At 33.0% G+C, this 22,804-nt stretch overlaps 1 protein-coding gene across 2 annotated transcripts in view; it reads right to left on the reverse strand.

Moving 5' to 3' along the window:
* The window catches only part of LOC118198398 (G protein-activated inward rectifier potassium channel 3-like), a 223,008-nt gene extending 206,607 nt beyond the window's left edge, over nt 1–16,401 (reverse strand). The window contains exon 1 of one of the 2 annotated variants that reach the window (XM_085817042.1): nt 16,078–16,401. The gene's annotated coding sequence lies outside the window, so the exon portion shown is untranslated. The remainder of the gene's footprint in view (nt 1–16,077) is intronic. The other variant, XM_085817040.1, reaches the window with a different exon arrangement.
* Nucleotides 16,402–22,804: the final 6,403 nt, after the last annotated feature.

Consider the following 22,804-nt stretch of genomic DNA (forward strand, 5'->3'; position numbering starts at 1 on the left):
ATTTTAAAGGGAGTCAACTATGATCAAGGGGTCGTTAGCTGTATATGCACCAGACATAATGAAGATCCCATTGATTGCCAAAACATTAATAAAATTTATAATTGTTATTGATATTATTTATCGATATCTCGTAGTAAGGATGATAATATATATATATATATATATACGGCATTTCCTATTTAATTGCAAGAGGCGAATACACGCATAGAGTTGACTAAAATTGAATATTACCATACTTCCAGACATATTGACTAAGTTATGAAAATGAATCTGGATCCAAAAGTCAGAAATGGATCCGAAATTATGAAGTTCAGTAGACACATGGGATTTCAACTGCGGTATAAACCTAACATTGCGGTACAACCTAAGAAAAGGTATAAATTTTTAAAATTTTTTCATGCTTTCATAAATCTGTAGCCGAGGTTAGAGGGTTAAAGGTTAATAAATTTGCCATGCAGCTAGATGAATAGATGTTAATAGATTTTATGAATAAATTTTAATAATCTACGTGCGTTATTATAACGATAAAAAATAAAAGAGGGCTTTTTATCGCAAAACCTCACGGAACAGGCATAAGAGCAAAAAACATATTTCACTTTTTTCAAAATATTTTCTAGCAGAATAATACGCTCCTGTTCAACAATACTTCAATATCTCGTGATACTGCTCATTCCATTTACCGGGTGTAATAAATATTAGCTTGCTTGAAGGTGTAATAAATATTAATATAATGACAAATAAATTGAATGAAATTACCAAGAAATTTATGGAATCATTTCTAATACTTTCTGATCACAGTAGCCAATGAATTTTAAATACAGTTACCAACTGATTTTAGAATTACTAACCATTACATTTTACATGTAAAAGAATGGGTACTAGCAACACCTCCTAGAACTAATTCAAGGCCACGGCGCGTTTGCCAGGAGGAGGTGTGACGTCAGTGTCAGTAGGGATTGTATTTCATTTAACTCTCCCCACCCAGGACTGTGGTGGGTGGATTTCCGGAGTTTTGACGGTCACTTGGTCAGAAATCGTCCATAAGAACAGTCGACATTTTCTTTCTTTTTTCAGATATTTCTATATTATAAGTATTCCACTTTATTATTTGTTTTTCAAATTTTTGATATGGTTTACACATGCTGTGTACCTAACTGTAAAGGGAACTATCCAAATGGTCCAAAAGTACAGGTTTTCTCTTTTCCGAAAGAGAAAGAATTCTTAAATAAATGGATAAAGGCGATTCATAGAAGCAATTTCAAGCCAACAAAATTTTCGAAGGTAAGTTGCGTTTTTTTTTTTTTTTTTTTTTTTTTTTTTTTTTTTTTAATGAATAAGTTTATACTTATCTGTGCTTTAAAAAGTGCTTCTGTGTTAAGTATGTTATAATTATCATAAACTAAAGCGAGTACACACATTTATAGAAAGTAAACATATTTAATCTTATTGTAAATCTAATAGTGATTATATAAGTATGATGACTTAATCATACTATTAATTTAATTTATAGCAGATAGTACTGTTTATCATCATGCTAATCGTTCAATCTCTAGCAGATGGCATTCTTTATCGTCATGCTAGTCAATTTGTAGTAAATAGCATCATTTACCAAGTTAAGTAAATTAAACAAATGTGTGACTTAAAAGTAGTATTAGATTAAATGTAGGATTAATAAAAATTCAAAATTGTAAGTACATTTTGTATGTTGCAAAATGCTCGCAGTTAAATATCTCGATACATTTGTCACAGGAACAGCGTATTTATTAAAATCCGAAGACCTTGAAAAATCTTGATAATATCTCTGTAACTAATACCAATTTTGTTTCTGATGTTAATGCGAAAAAATACGCTATTTAAATTTTTGTGAGTTCATGCCTGTTATTCTTAAAATTCACTTAATATAACATAAATCATTAAATATGAAGTTTTACAAAATCTTGTATTTAATTCTAGTTTAGATAATTAAATCCGATTATAACAATCTTTGCATGCAAGTGTTTCGTATTTTTTGTAAGTAAATAATTAAATTTATGCAACACTTTATTTGACAAAAGATTTTTCTATCTAATTAGACATTATTCATCAAAACTAGTACTTGTTTCACTTTATACAATTAATAGACAAGTATGATTTTCTTTCTATTAGTCGTGAATAAACATTAACTTATATTACTTTAGTGGCCAACCAGCGGCCGAGCGGTTAAGTCGCTGAACACTGGTAGTTCGGTCCGAGGTTCGAATCCCGCCAACGGGCTGGCTGCATGGGTGTTTTCGGGGATTTCCCCATGTGTAACGTATATACGAGCCAGTTTCCCTTAGAAAGTCCTCCACGAAGGCATCCCTCCCCTTAGGCAGATAGCCCTCGAGGCTTTGCCATAATTAAAATAACCTAACCTAACCTGTATTATTTTATGCTACAAATTTTAATGAAATTTAATAATGTATACTCAGTTTAAAGCCGAAAAACTTAATGTATAAAAAATTCTTGCTGATAGGTTTGTGCCCTTCATTTTCACCCTGAGGACATTTCAAAATGTACAGAATTCGTTGATGAAAGGACTGGAAGGAAGGTGACTGCTCCCTTATCGAGGTACAAATTAAAACGTTTTGCGATTCCTAGTATTTTCCCAAACTGCCCAAAATATATTTCAAGGGAATTTATCGTGAGAGAAAGCCCAGATGAACGTCGTCAAAGGCTAGAAAATAAAAATCTTCAGTGGGCTGTAACTGAAAGTATATCCCAGTTTCAGACGAATGAAAAAGAAAAATCCTTTTCTTCATTTTCTGAATTTTTAGATAAGATGGGAAAAGAAAAGCTACCTGGCTCGTGGAACTGTATTAAAAGAGCACAGGAAGCTATCTTTTTAATTATTGAGCTAACACAGTGCCCTGAAATAAATATTTCAGCATTAATAAACGAAAAACTTGAACTTTCAGTTTACATTGGGAAAACTGAACTTAAAAAATTTAATAATTTAACTTTGCCAGCATCTGTTGGCAATGTAGATGAGGTAATTTCTATTTTAAACGCTTTGTTGTCGTATGAATTTAAAAGTGATGTGCAGAATTTAAGAATAAATTCTGTTTGTGAAACTTTAGAAAATATTGAAGAACAATACGATGAAAATAAGCAGAAAGCCATACAATTCATTAGGGAGCAATTAACATTAATTAATACATCCAAAGAAAACTTACGGTATTCTCCAGAGAGTATGATACTATTCAGTATTTTATGTACAATTTCACCCCATGCTTATAAATTTTTAAGGAGTTCTGGGTGTATTTTGGCTCCTCACCCTCGGACAATTCAAAGGTTATGCTCATCTTTGGTAGCTAATCCTCAGAATGAACAATGCGAAGAGGACTTTTTAAAATACTTAAAACAAAAAAGTCCTTTACTTCAAGAATGCGATCGCATAGTTACAATGATGATCGATGAAATTCACATAAAACCATATGTCGACTATAAAGCTGGCAACATTGTAGGCATGGCTTACAATTCTGAAAACATAGCTACAACTGCACATGTTTTCATGATTCAGAGTCTGCTGTCTAATTTTAAAGAAGTCATTCAGATAATTCCTGTAAAAAATATAACTGCTGAATTTCTTTTTAATTTCGTGCGTAGAGCAATCTTAAGTTTAGAAAAACTTGGTTTCTCAGTTATCTGTGTTGTCAGTGACAATAATGCCATTAATAGGAAAACTATGTCTTTTTTTACATCTCCTCCAAAATTAAGCATAGTGTATCCACATCCATCGGATGCCACTCGGCCACTATTCTTTATTATTGATTCTGTTCATATATTTAAATGCATACGGAACAATTGGCTCAATCAAAAAAGTGCAGATCAGACATTTTATTATCCAGATTTCGAAACTTTAAATTCAAATTTCTTAATGGCATCCTTTTCTACTTTAAGACAACTTCATAGCATAGAAAGCATAAATTTAGTCAAATATGCTTATGGATTGAATTTGAAAGCATTGTGTCCATCAAATTTTGAAAGACAGAATGTTAAACTTGTATTGGATATATTTAATCCATATGTGATTCAAGCACTTTTGAAATTAGGCAATGAACACCAACTAAAAAATTATAAATCCACAGCGAATTTTATTGACATTATATACAAATGGTGGTGCATCATGAACGTGAAAACGCCTTTCAAAGGAGATCGTTTCCGAGATGAATTTCAGAGACCTATTTCTGATAAGTGTCATATAAATTCCGAGTTTCTAGAAAAATTTCTCCTTTGGCTCGATTACTGGAAAGAAAATTCTTCAACAGGCAATCTTACAAAGGATACACTATTGGCTATCAGTCATACAACTCATGGTATAATGGAGATGTCAAAATATGGCCTTCATGAGCTGAAATTTAAGTACTTTCTTCCAGGAAAAATTCAAACTGATACCCTGGAAGCCAGATTTGGGAAATACAGGTCTTTAGCCGGATCACAATATTTAGTATCTGTAAGACAAGTCTATGAAGCAGAAACAAAATTACGTCTCCAGAACTTTTTACCCCTTACTCTCAATTCGAGCACATATGGAAAAATAAAAATTAGCAGCACTGACAACAGAATCGAAGTGGATGAAATTGAAGAAGAGTTTACAGAATTTGACATAAGTATTACAGAAAAGGATTTTGAAGATGCTGAAACTTTTTTACCAGTATTAACATACCTGTCAGGTTATTGTGCAAGAGCTGCTCTGAAAAAACTTAAATGCAATTCCTGTTTTAAACTTTTAGTTACAGATAAAGTATTGGAAAATAATCAAAATTATTCCTTAATTAAAAATATGAGCCGAGGAGGTTTGTTATGCCCTCGAGCGGATGTTGTTACTGTAATTATGTATAATTACGTAACAGTTCAAAAACTTCTATCAGTGAACAATGAACAAAAATTTTTAAAAAGCAAAATTCAGAGACAAATAACAGTCAAATCAACTTTACAAAATTTGAAAGACTGTGATGTACTTATGGATGCATGTGAAATCGGTCATTCGGCTGATATTATAATAAAATATTTAGTAATGGCAGCAACAAATTCTTTATTGAATAATTATTGCAAAAAAATAAATGATTTGCCTAAGCCTGTAGTTAAAAGGCGCAAAATACAAACTATTCAAACCAAAATATGAATTTTTACCTGCTACAGGGAATGTATGCATTTCTATATATTTGCACGCATTAAAATTTACGAAATTCTGAGTTTCATTTATTTTTTGTCAAAGGTATTCATTATGTATTCCCTCTTCATTTACTTGTGTAGTGCAATATCAATGCAACTTTTATATGTGTATATGTTAAAGTTCATGAAATTTTTTTATTGTGTTTTGATTTTTAAATTTAATTACTTCATATATATATATATATGTTAAAAATCCTAAAATTCTCTTTCTTCACCCCAAATATATTATTTTAAATTGTATATTTTGTATAGCAGTATGTCGAAGCAATTTTTTTTTTTTCAAAGAAATCGAATATATTGTCATACATATATACGCATGCATATACATACGTATGGAAATAAAAATGTATGGCATGATATTTCATAAAGACTACAATTAAATTCTTTCTAAAGATAGAAATGTAGTCTTTATGAAATATTATGCCATACATTTTTATTTGATGAAATGCAGTCTATGATAAAAAAAAAGCAATATTTATCGTTCGTTTACAGACAGTTTTGAATAATTCTGAATTGACTGCAAAGACAATTTCGATGATTTTCTTCTTTTCCTCTATTGGAACAATCCTTCCTCTTTTTAGTTGACTGATTGAAAATAAACATGTTATCTAAAGTATTTCTGTATAAATTGTTTCGAATTGTAATGTATAATTTAGTGCATCCTAAGGGCATTATATGTTAGTAATTTTATTCGGCAGTAATAATGCAATGATAGTTGTGTTTTTCATTTGTTGTGTTCAATATCCCAGTTTAGGATTTGTTACATTTGCCTTCCACACAATACTGCTAAACCATGTTTCCCTGTAAAGATCAGAGGTTAGCTATTTAGATCTATATCAGACCTCTATCAGAGATTTGATATTTGCCATTTAAAATGCAAAATAATATGCAATTCTCTCTGTGCACCTAATGTCTCAAATAATTATAAAAACTTATTTAAATCGTTGCAAGCTTAGCGTTATTTGTTTCAAACATGAGTATTTATTATTATTCGGCAACATATGTCAAAAATAAGATATATTACTTATACTTATCAAAGATGTTTATTAGTCAAGGCATAAATTGTTGTAAGTATAATTAATACGACCCTTGACCAATAAACATCTCTGATTAATTATATTTGTTTTCAAATAATGATTTTATGTTGCTACATGATTCCAGGTAAATTAGCTTCATAATTTAAATCAGTTAGAATTTATCTCAATTTTTTAGGATCTATATCCTGCCTTCATGTCTTAAATTGTCTTTCTGTTTAATTATTGCGTACAAATAAAATTCCGATTCATTAAGTGTGAAGTTTCTTTCGTTAACATGAGTTTCTCAGCGATTAAATTTAGTAACATCAGTAATAACTTTTAATGGAATTAAAAATTCTAGTTATTCGTATCGAAAACATTCTAAAAATAAAAATCTCGATTCTTCACATTCTAATGAAAGCAAGGTATTTTCCAGATTTATAAACGATGAGAATTAAATATAAAAATTTCAGTTTTTATATAAGCCTGTCAAATGGATATTTAAGAAGGCACTCTTAAAGTTGGCGAGGACGAAAGTATCCCTACTGCAGTGACGTCACGAACTGCGCGCCGTGGCCTTGAGTTAGTTCTAGGAGGTGTTGGTACTAGTCGGTTTTGAGGGCGCGTTGGTAAATGGCGCGTTTGCAAGATTTGGCGCGCTGTTAAATGGCGAGTTTGCTAGATTTGGCGCTTTTGCGCATACATTTTCGCTGCAATTTTTTTACGGTCCTCAAAACGGAATAGTACCAAAGAATCATTTTAGCCAACCTAAAAGCTGTGTAACATAATTTTAAAGAAACGAAAGTATTTCACTCATAGAGAAATGTCTACTTATAGAAGACAGTAATTCGTTCAGGTTTCTATATTCAGGTAACTGAATGGACTACCTACGGGGCTTTAATAATTCCCTCCATATCTAACAGAAATCTGAGACAATTCTCTTGTAATGTGAATGAAGGTATCCCTCATCTTAAGTAGGGATCATCTTGTCCTCGAAAGCATCCATTATTCTAAGCAGGCAGCCCTCTCATGCTTTTCTATAATCAATGAATCCGTAACGTGAATCCTATGTTTTAAAACACAAGTTATGTTTACTGAAGTTCTGCGTGTCTCTGTGTCGTATGTTTAAACTAAAAATATAACTCAAAATTTCCTTTTTGTATTTTGAACTATAAGACTTTTCTCCTCAAAACTTTTTTAATATAAAAAAATAAAGTTAGAAGGTAAAATTTTTCAGTTAAAAACTCAATGGTGATATTTGACTTAATCCATATTCCGTACATATATCTCTATACTCATTGCTCCAAGTAATCACCAGTTTGCTTATTGACCCAAACATGCTTTCCCATTTGGTGACATTTAACCGTTTCTTTAGGATTATAGCAAAACATTGTCTTAGGGAAGGGATACCGTTGTAGAGAATTTCTAAGTGAAACTGATTCGCATTGACAATATAAACATGGGAAATGCGATAAAATCTTCCCGAATCCAAACGTTACTGAGCTACACAATAACAACAGGAATTAAGACAGTTTTTAATCAGTTACGACACAGAACGCAAGGGCGACACTGCGTAAGGGTAAGGCTGCTTTTATTATACTAAGAACTTTCTAAGAACTAGTTCGCATCCACAATACAGATAGGAAAAACAGGAAAACCTCCATCCATATCAGTCCATTTAACGAATATTCAGACACAGCTGAATTCGAATGGTGTGGTGGTGTATTTAATTACGGCAAAACACACTAGGGCTATCTGCCTAAGGGGAGGGATGCCTTCGTGGAGGACTTTCTAAGGGAAACTGGCTGAATTCGAATGAAGTAAACAAGTTTGCCAAACAAAATTATTCACTGAAAACCCTTCATTGTATAAAGGAAACATTTTCTTTTGTCCGAGAGTAAAGAATTTTCTATTAAAAGAATATTACTGACTATTTTTTACTCTGAGTAGCTAATAATCTGAGTGTCATTCTACTAAACACAATGATATGAAAATTAAAAGAATAAAGTACGTATTTCATAAACCTAACTATACAATGCAGATTCAGATTTTTTTTATTGGTATCCCAAAGGTCTGGTGGTTTAGTTAGTTAAAAGAAAATCAAAATATTCATATTTTAACAGGAACTATTACACTCGTACAGGATAAATTACACTCATAAACACACGCTTTAAGGAGAAAAATTCCTGAAATTAGATTTTCACACCCACTGAAGAAATCTTGTGTATTACTTATATATTTAAAAGCTGCATACAATTGTACATTAGACTTATAATTTATGAAAAAGGCGCGCAATAAGCGTAGTTACAAATGCTATAATTTTATTAATTTATCTTTGTTTAAACTGATGGTTTAAAATAATGCACGTAAGTACTTGAAAAGTAATCTCAAACAGTGATTTCATGGTATGTTTAAAAAAATTTGCATGCCAACAAAGTTTCGTGTTACACCACGCATTTAAGATAATCTAAAGTCAATTTAAAAATTGTATTAAATATCTATATGTAATAGTTACATAACTTTTTAATATAACTTTCAGGACACTTTACAACAGTTTTACATCGTGATTTTGATATCAAGGCATTGATCTAGAACAATCAACGATTATAGAACACCCATTCTTCATCAAGAGGAAAATTCCGCCATTTTGATAGTTTGATAGTTCTACAGTTAAAATAAACGAAGGTTAAACGAGCTAGTTACTTTAATCATTTTAAATATGTTAGAGAGCTTGATTAAAGCATCTAGATTCAAACTCGAATTTTTTTAAAAAAAACTATCAAATTGCATAAATTTCTGGTTAGGAAAGTTTGCTTTACTCATTTATCGACTGACCGTGAAGGTAAGGAAACTTGCACAATTCCTAGTTTGTCTCTGAATGACAGAAACCGAAGGACGTTTCTCGAAGTACGAAAAACACAATAGATCAGTCAAATTATGCAATTCACTGTAAAGAGGCGCTTGCTGTCCATGGTCCACGTCCTTCCATCGCATTTCTGATACTTCACTTTGACAATCAAGGGAAAGAAACTGTTAGTTAAATCTGGAAAACGCATGTGTTTAAAAAACAAGCCAAAAAAAAAGTTTCTTTATCGTTCTTTCCTCTTAATTTCAAGGTACTGAGCTCAGATCATCCCTCAAAATATTAGTGAGTTTCTCTTACAAAGATTATTCCAAGAAAGCAAGCACAAGTCGACAGCCTCCATACAACTTTAATCAAGTATGAGAGTTATCCAACAAAGGTAGATAACCAATGTATGTTCTGCTTTAAACAAATGCTCAGTCCCTTAATCTAGCTTCATTACCCACCTTTTAAATAGCCAAGAACGTTGGAAACATTACGGTAATATAGTCATCGGGTCAAAACGGTTTTGTTCGGTTTAGTTCATTATGGCAAAACACACTAGGGTCATCTGCCTAAAGGGAGGGATGCCTTCGTGGATGATTTTATAATGAAAACTGAATCGTATGCACGTTACGCAAGAGGAAATACTACGAAAACGCCTACGCAGACAATATGTTCCCCTGGGATCAAACTCAGGTTGGGACCGAGTTCACCGATTTTACCCCTCGGTTTGCGGATCGAAATGGTCTACGAAAGCTTGATCAAGAACTAAAATCTATTGGCTGCAGAATTAGCTTGAAGAGAATAGGCGTAGAAATTGACAATTAACCTACTTGACAATTGAAACATCATTCAGCTATTGTCTGCGTAAAGGAAAAGATGCATGCGTGAAGGATTTTGTACAAGTGTATCAAGATTCATTATTACGCATATTTAATTTTCAGCAAGAAAGAAAAATCAAGTTATGCTCTATTCTACAGTATAATTTTAATTATGCAACTCCGAAAGCAAAATCTGTCAACAAAGTAATTCAATACACAATTTGGCATAATACTTCAATTTTCTGCATGCAGACACATGCATATAAATTTTTATAAGATTTTGCGTAAAAATAGAACGCGAATTCCTTGGTATTCAAATTCAAAACAAAATTCACTCAACTGGAACTACAGCAAACTCACCTTTATATGTCAGAAGCAGTTTTAGATTCATATCTTCTTTGCAAATACATTTTTTTTTTAAAGGAAACATTAAAAATAAATATCTTCATGATTTATGACTGATTTGGGGTTTAACCAAACATGAATTGACAGCTTTAAAGGATTCAGATGGGAACATAATGGAGTTACATTTTTTTTCCTTCCCCAAGGACGGTTTCGCGTTTTGTTTTTCCTTATAATTATCACACAGCTTCTCTCAAAAAGCTTACTATAAGCAGCGTTTGAATCATTAATCTAAAAGAAATTTTAAGAAATTTAATTACATTTTCAACATATGTGGCTTTATAATGTACTGCATTTCTTATATTTTTAACAAGCTGAAAAATATCTAAATGTATGAATGGCTCACCAGCGACCGAGCGGTAAAGTTGCTGGACAATGGTAGCTCGGTCCGATTTCCGCGAACGAGTTGGCTGAATGGGCGTTTTCGTGTTTTCTCCCTATGTGTAATGTGTGTAAAAGCCAGTTTCTCTCAGAAAGCACGAAGCTCCGCTGCCACGAAAGGCATCCCTTCCTTCCGTGTGATAAGCACGTAAATAATAATAATAAAAAAGAATAAATAATAATAAAGATATTTAATAAATATGAAACCAGTACTATTTTATTTCGTTTAATCTACATCAAAATGTCTTAAAACGACCACCAACGCTTTCAGACGATTTTGTTCTCCGACAGAGCAGCTCGCTTAGAAAAGATGGCTTTCAATACCGATTTTGGTACTTCTTTGTTATGGCGGCCCCTGAATCGCCAATTAACCGAGACATTTCGGCAAAATCTGGCTGCGTATTCATATGCCTCGCCGTGTGATCGTAGAATACCAGTGGCTGGGTGTTCTTTTACCTCGCCACGTAATCCTATATTAGCACAATTTGCATTTTTGTTCTCGCCGTGTGATGTAATATTCTTCATTTTTTATCAGATTTTCGAATTCGTGTTACTCGTTTAAAAATATATTCAGTGCCTTTTTTTGTGTGAACATGATGTTAACAACCTTTAATTTACCAAATAATGGGGTGGATACCATGTAATTTTTTTCAAGAAAGAGGTTTTCACCTGGCAAATGAGTATGCGAAAATGGTCACAACATGAAACTTAGTGTTAGCCACAAAACCATATGACGATGAAATGTTAAAAGTTACAAAAAGAAGGACCTCCGTGTTAGAAATTGTTCAGCAGTATCGTTCGCCTCTGCTATTGGATTTATATTTTCTCGGGCAGAGGAGTTGACGTCCATGAAACGGTGTAAGAAACAGCTTAATATGTGAGACAGTGCCATGCGATAAATAATAAAGATTTTTTTTTTTTTTTAATTTCCAATGGCTAGGCAAAAATTAGCAATGAACTAAAACATTATAAACAGCAGTTACAAACAATAGAACTAAGACCGAAGGCATTGCCAAAAGCGCATTCTTGCCTCCTGATATCAAATAATAAGGATAAGGGTTCTTAAAAAAAATGGGTACTATTCGGTTTCGAGGGCGGTAAAAAATCGCCAAACTATTGCTGATGCCAATGCTGGCAAAAAAATTGCGGCAAGAAAGGAGGTATAATAGTAAATAACTATCTAAGATTGATGTTTTAATTTAGATGAAAGGTTAATTTCATACAATACATTTTTATTACCCTAATTGGTACTATTCCGTTTTGAGGACCGTAAAAAATTGCAGCGAAAATGTATGCGCAAAAGCGCCAAATCTAGCAAACGCGCCCCGCCAAATATAGCGTACGCGCTGATTTCAGATTGCGTAAGTTTATGTAGTTCTATATTTCTTAAGACGACATGGAAATGCTAGTTTAATTTTTAAATCCTTTTTTAATATCCTATGGATTTAACAATTTGGGAATTGACCATGACGAAAAGTCGCCAATAAAATTTTGGGTAAAGTGCAGAATCACCCACTGTTTGAAGCGTTTTTAAGAATTGCACATACTCGGCATCCATGTGCACATCGACCTATTTTCACTTAAAAAAAAATCCCAGAATTGCACAAAAATAGCAGTGCGCACACCCTTGGCTTTATCTATGTACACATCGACCTATTTTCACTTAAAAAGTAAAATAAAATTGACAAAAATCCAATTGTTTTTATGATTGGAAAAAGCGGCAAACAAATAAGTGAGCGATTCTGCACTGTACCGAGAATATTTTCAAAGAAAAGGCATCATTCATTATAGAAAATTACGTTTGAACAACCAACGAGATGAAATTATGCTTTAGCGATAAGTCGGTAGCGAAATAGCGATGCAGGCATCCATTCAGTTATGTTTTTATATAAATTATAATAATGATCTGAAATAGTTATTTACTCTTATGCTTCCATTCAGTCACGTTTAGCCTTTTTCATATAAATTATAATAATAAAAATGTATTATATGAAATTAACCTTTCATCTAGATTAAAACATCAATCTTAAATAGTTATTTACTATTATACTTCCGTTCTTGCTGCAATTATTAGGGTTGCCGCAATTATTTTTGGCAGCATTGACATCAACAACAGTTTGGCGATTTTTTACGGCCCTCGAAACCGAATAGTACCTTATAATGTATATGAAAAAGGCTAAACATGACTGAATGGAAGCATAAGAGTAAATAACTATTTCAGATCATATTATAATTTATATAAAAATTGCTAAACATAACTGAATGGATGCCTGCATCGCTATTTCGCTACCGACTTATCGCTAAGGCATAATTTCATCTCGTTGGTTGTTCAAACGTAATTGTCTATAATGAATGATGCCTTTTCTTTGAAAATATTCTCGGTAAAGTGCAGAATCGCTCACTTATTTGTTTGCCGCTTTTTACAAGGGTAAAAACAATTTAATTTTTGTCAATTTTCTTTTAGTTTTTATGAGAAAATAGGTCGATGTCTACATAGATCAAGTCAAGAGTGTGCGCAGTGCCATTTTTGTGCAATTCTGGGATTTTTTTTTAAGTGAAAATAGGTCGATATGTACATGGATACCGAGTATGTGCAATTTTTAAAAACGCGTCAAGCAGTGGGTGATTCTGCACTTTACCCAAAATTCTATTGGCGAGTTTTCGTCATGGTCAATTCCCAAATTGTTAAATCCATAGGATATCAAAAAAGAATTTAAAATCAAAAAAAGATTAAAAAATTAAGCTAGTATTTCAATGGCGTCTTAAGAAATATACAACTATATAAACTTACGCAATCTGAAATCAGCGCGTACGCTAGATTTGGCGCGCTGTTAAATGGGCGCCTTTGCTGGATTTGGCGCTTTTGCGCATACATGTTTGCTGCAATTTTTTTACGGCCCTCAAAACTGAATAGTACCAAAATATGTTCCTAGGAAATGACATCAGTATTTTTGTTATTATTATATATAGTTTTGTTTATTTTTACATGCGCACTTCACGAATTTCGTGAGATTATAGCTGAGATCTTGGCGCAAATCAAAATCGCCAAATATGGTTGGGGCCGCTATAACAAAGAAGTACGCCGATTTTTATTTATGTTTAACAAATCATTAGCACTTTCAGAGAAGGCCATTTACAGGAGATGATCATGAGAGATTTTGCTGCAATTTTATTTACGCACTGTAAGTACTATTTTTATTTTTACAAATTCTGTTGTTATTTCCCAAAATATTCCACTAACATTACATAAATATACATTAACATAAAAAAGCAAAAATTTAAAGTGGCTCCTAAAACTGAACAATGCAAAATAGGTGAGAGCTATCTGTCTAAGGAGGAGGAAGAGTTTCATGGAAGACTTTCGAAAGCAAAATGAAGAAAGCAAATGAATTCTTATGCAGCCAGCCCTTTTACCCAGAAAAGAATGAGAGACTCGTTAGTAAGTGTCAGCGATTCCAGTAGTTTGATTACGGATGTGAGCAAATAATTGAAATCCTAATCATTGTTTTCCAGATACTTGGAAATATTATATCTATATTCATTAGTATTCCAAACATGCATCAGACAAGCATCACATAAAGCAGTGCGTTCACCGATGAAATTTGTAGCATACACAATGCCGACAATATGCTTCCCCAAAATTTAAACTAAACCTCGTATTATAAATGTTTCTCTCAATAATTATACACAGGTTTTTTGTTTGCAGGTGTGTAATACGCTACACAGTAATCTGAAAAATCACAAGAATTAACTCTGCCAGCCTGAAACTACGTTATTAATTTCCTAAAGAAATTTAAATAATTGAAATGATAAATCCCAAACAGTTAATGTCAGTTTCCGTAACATGAAGATCAACAATAGACAATTTCAGTGCCCAGCAAAGTTATGTTTAGATTTTACTGTTGATGTTTGATTCTGTAACAGATACTCAGAAGGAAAATGATCAAATACAATGGGCAGCTGATCCACAAAAATTCACAGAATTAAATTGTATATGAACAGAACACAATCAACAAGCAGAAAGCTGTTTACATAAAGTAATTCTTGGAAAGCACCTGCAGATAATCATTATAACATATTCTAGTCATCAGTTTCTTTCTTTGTAGGCCTCATTTACGCAAAAATAACACAAACAAAATCATAAACTAAAGCACGTCGTAATAAACAAAACACCTGTTTCTTTGTTTTACATCTTTGTTTCTATTATGTACGGAGAAGAAGCAATGAAACTTACTTAATGTTTACATTTAATTGAACTTTCAAATAGCGCTAAACTGCCACAGAAGTGCGATGGACAAATGAGCTTCCTACTACGATATTTGAGATTAAGCAACATATTTACAAATACAAAAGCAACATATTTACAAATACAAAGTTTTATTAAAGAAGCAATACCTCTGCTCTGAATAAGTGTTAAAAACAGGTACTAATTAATGAAATCGTAAGATGAATCTTATACATAATATGTTAAACTATACGTAATATTATTGTCTTTTGTACTATAACACATAACTTTTAAATAAACATACTTTCACAAAAGCAAAAAAAAAATATTATTTAATATTAGGCAAAATGCAACTTTAGATTCACGATGGTTTTTAAGAAAACTCTCAGCAATTTGAGCAATTATTGTCTTTTATACTATAACACATAACTTTTAAATAAAATACTTTCGGAAATAAATACTTTCAGAAAAGAAATATATATATATATATATATATATATATATATATTAATATTAGGCAAAATGCAACTTTAGATTCACGATGGTTTTGTAAGAAAACTCTCAGCAATTTGAGTAGTGTTCACAAGGACCTCTACTTTCGAAAAGCAAAATTATTCTCTCAGAAAATGTTTGCTCCTCTGTTGTTTTACTAGGAATGGTAATTAACTGATGCAATACTTTTGTTTTTTAAAAAAGAGGTACTCTTATCACAGTCTATTTAAAAGCGCAGTTTTTCAGTAAACGAAACGTCAATATTTGGTTGTATTTTTTTATTAAAGTTTTTTCTTTCACAAAGTTACGGCAGTGTTCTAAAAAGAGCATGCATCCGTTTTCTAAGAAATTCATATACATGCGCAACTAGTACCTGCATATGTACATTTAATATACACATGCAGATACTAAACACGTACACATATATGTACATAGAGAGGTTATAAGTTTTGTAAGAACTGGAAAAATAATCTTAGTTTAGATATTTAGGACACCTCGTAACTGTATACCTTTTCTTTACAAAATCAAGAAAACTATAAACTTTACCACAGAGTGTTTGTGAAGAATGGTACGCATAATATATATTGAAATAAACGTATTAGACAATGAAAACATGAAAAGAATGACTGTGAAATATAAATACGAGCAACTGAAGGTCAGCCTATATTTTATTTAATTTTAAAATCATATATAACTTACCCGTTCCCATGGTAATACGATCGACAAAATTTGTTGCTAAGGTTACGGCGTCGCCTTTTGAAGCGGAACAAAAAGTCTGAAGTTGGAGCCGAATGGGCAATAAAACCGAATCGAAATCGTCTGCAATACGATAGCTTTTACGACGATAGGCGTATGGTTGCATACGGTAAATCACAGAATCAGAAGCAACAAAATTAAGCATTCGAAAACACCATGAAGATCTTGCCAGACGTGATCATGGGCGACAGCAAATGCCACATCATTCTGCAATCTTGAAACCTATCACTCTACTTAGAAGTAACGAACTGTAAGAGGAGATTCTAACTCGCTCGTCTGCAGTGGGAGCTGAGTAAGAAGATGCTGCGATAGCGCACTCTAGTGAGCGAAAGAGTCGAAAGGTTTCTGATTGGACCGAAGTTATGCCCACGTTTTTCGGTTTCTTTTCGCGCTGAACAAAGCTTGTTTTGGTTTTCGTAGGTTTTCAGCGGCGCATTATTTTCGGACTTTTTACTAATTCCTCAAAAAGCAGTATTTTCTAATAAAGTTTACAATATTTTAAAATGTAATAAATAAATATAATTAGGAAAAAAATACATTTCCCCGATAATTTGGATAAGCAACTTCATTAAACACCTTCTATGTACTAGTAATGACCTAGCTTTGTTACCAATTTCTAAGAGAAATGTACATAGAAATCAGCACTGTTACCATAAGATTTAGGTTTAAATTTTTAACAAAATACCTAACAGCTTTACGGTTATTTAAGGAATAAATAAGGACTCAATTGCTTAAGCATTCGAAATGATGTGCATAATTGCTTTCTGATTTTTCGAAAATTATGCTATCAGAAAAAATAAAATAAGGAAGAAGAGTAGATATTAAAATAATATGTAGTCTAAGGTCCAGATTTTTAATTTAAATTTATTTTTGAATCAATTAAAAATGTTTTGAAAATATTTTAATCTGAAAGCTGAAGTAACCTATTTTTTAATCAGACCGCAGAGAGATAAATATTACGCACGTTATATTGCTTCAGTTTCATTTATGTTACCATTAATATATGAGAGATATACGTTCGTACATTAAATTTTTTTTGCAATATAAGCGATGGTTTACAGCGGAAAAATTAAAGATTTATTTATTTAATCAAAATTAAAAATTATATTCTTTTAGAAAATTTTTTGGTATTATTTTTTAGATGCCAAAGTAGGCTTAAATACTTAAAATCTTGCTATTTAAGAATAAGTAATTATTCGATTTGTCCCTTTCTTTTGCTCAAATCTTACCTGATTAATTTATTTCCTTTCGTAAAGATTAAAGATGTCATATGACTGAATTATATGGTTCATCACAGATCATTGTACTTCAATAAGTTCCCACAGTACCAATATTATTAAGGGGACTCATACACCTTAAACCCCTCATGATCTTCGAATATGTGACTGTTGCAAGAATTGGGATATTTTATTTATTTTTAAAGCAATTACTTCCAACTTTTTACCGCTGACTACATAATATAGCTGCTTTGGAAACTAGTACCCAGAAAGTTTGTATTGCCACAAATATTTTTGTAATTTAATCCTCTTTGTGACAAAATATTTCGCCGTGTTTCCACCTTGCATGCATGATATTTTAAAAATGGCTAATGGTACATACTTGAAATTGGAGGGAATTCTTTATATGGGCACTATTTTCTAACTGAACCAACAATCGGATGAATATTTTAATATTGAAAAATTTTATGGGCGAAAGCATTAAAAATATTTTAATAAAATACATTTTATAAACTCAACTCAAAATAAAATAAAAATTTAACATGAAATTTTTAGAATTTTAGGTTTACAGTAGTTTCCAAATGTTATAAAAGCTATATATTAAATATGGAATCAAATTATGAAGCAGAATGTTGTAAACTGTGCGCGCAAGTTGGAAACATGACGAAAAATGTTGTCACAAAGCGGATTAAATTATAAAAATATTTGTGGCAACACAAGCTTTCTGATTACAATTTCAGAAAGCAGCTATATTATGTAGTCAGCTGTAAAAAGTTGGTAGTAATTGCTTTTAAAATAAATAAGTTCTCCCAACAGTCACCTATTCGAACATCTTATGGGTTTTAAGGTGTATGAGTCCCCTTAACTTGCAGGTAATGCGGTTTCTTTGGCCTTTCGCAAAAGTAGAAAAGCTGAAGCAGAGAAATGTCACTTAGACGGATGTGACCTTAATTTTCATTGGTGAAAAGATTTTTTTCACTTAAATGTAAATGTGGCACCGCCAATAGGCGGGAGTTGCTTATTAGTTTGCGTCATGGAAAATTGATCTCCATGTTTAATGTTATCAGTAGAATCTCGATTGTCTAAATTATTGAAACCATTGATTATCTGAGCTCGATAAATTCTTAGCATAGTCTTGTAAGATTCTCTACTGTGTACCTTAAGTTACAGATGAATGTGAAAAGAATCTTAAGAACTAGTAAGCGAATAATCGATAAAATTCGTGAGAGAATAATTAAACAAAGATTTACCAGAACTCAGTCTTGGAGTTTTACAATAAAGCCGACACTCGGGCTTGAACTTAAGAATTAAGAATTAAAACTTAGCTAATATTAAATAAAAAGATATAGCCGAAGCTATCAAGATTGTAACGGAGTTGGCCCCTTAACGCTAATTAACTGCGAAGCTATTAAGGGCCTAAAGTACGGCCGAGCGTAATAATAGCTTAAGAGAGAGTAGCCTAAAAAGGCGGACGCGTGTTAGCCAGAATCTCTGGTTCTCTCTAACTAAGACAGTAGAACTTCGCGGTTAAATACCGCTCTTCCTCAATTTGCAGTCAAACGCGATTCTAAAACTACGTTCTGGCCGGAAATTCTAAGTTGAAATTCAGAAATGATAGGAAAGGAAGTTTAAAATTTAACTGTTAGATAACTAAACATAATCCTTACAACCTTAATAACAATCTTCCCATAGCATTCTTATAATCTTATAATTTGGGTTTTGAATAACAGGAAACTCTTGCAGTATCTATTCATGTATTCATTTCCTCTGCTGTAGCCCTTCAAGTTGCCGAGTTTTTACGGAAGCTGATTAATGGGAATTCGAATACAAGGCAAACGGGCTGGCTTCATGGTTTTCCTCATCTATAATTCGGATTCGAGGCAGTTTCTTTTAGAAAGTTCTCTACGAAGGTATCTCTTTCCTTAAGGAGATAGTGTTCGTGTGTTTGCCATATTCCAATAACCTAACCTATATGCTTTACCCTACATCATCCTACCTTATTCTGGGCTTGATTCGGCCTACCAGCGGCCGAGCAGTAAAGTCGCAGAACACTGGTAAATCGGTCCGGGGCTCGTATCCTGGCGAACGAGCTGGCTGTATTTGCTGTTTTGTGGTTTTTCCCGTATGTATCGTATATAGGAGCCAGTTTCCCTCAGAAAGTCTTCCACGAAGGCATCCCTCTCCTTAGGCAGATAGCACGCATGTGCTTTGCCGTCATCAAATAAACCCAAACAATTAGACTTACTTTTATTATTCAGCCTGCTTGAGGCATAATAGGAGTGGTTAAAGCCAGGAAATACAGTCATTTCGACGCAGGTTGTGTTACCAGCCGTGAACGGGTCGGTTGCATGGGATTCTCAAGATTCTTTTTTATATGTATCGTAATTACAATTCAGTATTATCCAGAAAGTCCTCTGTAGAGGCACCCCTTTCCTCAAGCAAGCAATTCTAGAGCATACTGCTAAATAGTCCGCTCCATTCCATTCGGATTCAGTCTTGGGTTCTGAACAAGGTTTGGTTTGATTTACGTGTTTACGGCAAAGCCTCGAGGGCTCTCCGCGTAAGGGAACGGATGGCTTCGTGGAGGGTTTTTTAGAGAAACTGACTCGCATACTCGTTACACATGGGGAAAACCACGAAAATGCCTATGCAACCATCCCGTTCGCGCTATTCGAACCATAAACCTAACTACCACTGTTTAGTAACTTTACTACTCGGCCGCTATTGGGCAGTTCTGAAAACGAAATTCCGATTTATGGGTAAATTATTCTTAATTATGCTGTACAAACATAAAAGAATTGGGCTTTTAATTGAAAATAAGTTGAAAAGTATCGCGTATTTGAAAACAGGAGAAACAACAGTTGCATCAATTATTACTTATACTATCATAAAAAACATAATTATGAATACCGTATTTTTTTACCACGTCATTTAGCTTTAAAATGCAATCTATTGTGTAAACAAAATACATAATATTTGGATATAAAATTCTAAATAGTAAACTTTAATAACGTTGTACTAAAAAATAACTGGTTTTTGTTTAAAGCAGTACATTTTTAAAAGATACAAACCGATTACCAGAAAAATGGATTATGGAAACCTATCCTGGTTCCACTCAGTTTGGATAATCCAAATTTATGTTGTATATTACATTCTTTTGTTATAACGAGACAGAATTTCGTCATAGAAGTAGGAGTTCATAAATTCTTTTAAAGACGTTGTGGGAATTTTAAAAAATCGGCTTTTAGTATTTTCGATATGGAGAACTTTTATATAAGATGAGATTTAAAATCAGGGTGCAAATTTCTGGGTGTTTTTAACCAACCACCGAACTTTCATAATGAGGTAGAAAATTTTATTCCGAATTTCTTAATATTACTTGCAACGGGTCAATCCTGATTTTACATTCGTGTCGTTGTAAATTTAGCGCAGGTCCTATAGCTGTAAATTTATTGTAATAGCATTTATAAGTATTCTCTGAGCCTTTTGTGATTCCTTGGATTTATTTAAGGTAGTCATCTCTTTTTGTTACCTTGTTAGAGATAAAGCAAGTGCTATAATCATGATAAATTTCGGGGAACATATTTCAAAGAAAAAAATTCCTTTTGACATCTCTCTAATCCATCTGAACGATGTTTTTACCTGACATCTGTACGTACGGACAGAAAAAAAGCACTCATTTTTCCACAACGGATTGTAAAATAGATTTAAAATGGATTCAGAAGAGATTTTTTGTGACATCTGTGCCTATGTACGTATGCACTTTGCGTAACTCAAAAACGAGTAGCCTCAGACAATTGAAATTTTGTATATTCACTGGTATCACAGGTAATTGTGCAACTCTCTTTTTGGTTCAATCGACAGCACCGAACGTATGTAAATAAATAAATATATATATATTTGCGTTTTTCTTTTCTGACGCCAGTTCTTAGGTTATTTTCTACCTTCACGTTCGTAAGGGGTTCGTGAGGATTTGGAGTGAATAATGACGACACTTGATGATGAAGTATCGAAACACACTTTATTGGCCGGTATTAATCAGGACAGCTCCAAAGTCAAGTTTTACAGTCGTCGAAGATCTACTATAATTTCTCTGGAACAATCAGTGACACAGCCTTCAGATTATCAGGCTATAACGGTGGAGACAGCTTCACTGAAAAGCACCAGAGTGCAGCTCCCGACTCTGCTTGGTCGTTCTCGGAACTCCACGCATTCTCTAGGCTCTCCACGCCACAACTCGCGATGCACTCGACGACACACAGAGCACAGCTCCTGACTCTTTGGTTCAGTCGTTCCTGGAGCTCAACACGCTCTCTCGACGATGCACTAACCGCGATACACTACGAGACGCTTTCGGTGCACCCGACGACCCACTCGGCACTCGCTGCCCGGCTGTCAACTCGATCGACTGACTAACTCGAGACACACTAAATCACACTCGACGAGGCACTTTCACTAACTGACTGCGGACCAGCAGGGTTTATATAGCTTTCGGCTTGTGTTCGAAAACAATCGAGGCTAAACCGGTAAGAATTCGTCCCAGAAGGTTCTCCATCCGTCCATGGTATATCGCCAATTTTGTCGCCAAGTGGGTGATTTCTCGCTAAAAATGTGGCAACTGTGTCTTCCCTTGCCATATTATGGCAACCCTAAAACTTTGCAGGGAAGCTATCTTACTGTACCTGTACATTTCGTAATAATATATATATATATATATATATATATTACCGGAACCACAGTATCTAAGCTACTTTTTAGCGAAAGCACTAAGAATTTTCTTTTAACTTATATATATATGTATATATTTACATACACCACTTTGTTACAAGACTCGCTGAGCTCAATTTTTTTTTTTTTATTTGTTGTTAAATTGTGCATTTTTTGCTTTAAAAGTGATTGAATAATGTTGTTCTTATGTTGCGGGGAAGGTGTTTATACCTTTAAGTTAATCTGCATGCAGTAGTTGAAGAATTAGCCTACGTTTGTTTTTAATTTGTTTATAGCAGCTACATTAGGCTTTTTCTTAGTAGAACAGTGAAATAAGTGAGTTTATGCACAACTTCAGTGTCTCGTTGTCTAGTGGGACCAAAAGTAAACTTTCAATTTTGTGCACCGAAAAATCTGTCTTCCTGCCCATTGGTCAAACTGCTTGTTTTTGCGTAGCTAATTTAATTGTAAAAATTATTTTTTAACTACATTTGGTGTTTTATGTTTTTGTGTATTTTACAATATTTAATGAAGATGCTTTTAGTTTTTATATACTTGTGCCTTGCCGCAAAGTGAGGACTGAATTAATTTAATGAGAAGTAATGAAATTTGAGAAAATAAGTTTAAAATGAAATGCAAAAAAATGCGTATAATTTAATAGGCTGTACAAGGAAGTCATGTGGTGTCCACATGCGATATTTTTTCTTAAAAGTTTGTGTGAAATGTGTCATTTATTTACTAAATAA

Source organism: Stegodyphus dumicola, chromosome 5 (genome assembly GCF_044657685.1).
Source record: "Stegodyphus dumicola isolate Sdum_Otavi_A_Nest chromosome 5, ASM4465768v1".
NCBI lineage: Eukaryota > Metazoa > Arthropoda > Arachnida > Araneae > Eresidae > Stegodyphus > Stegodyphus dumicola.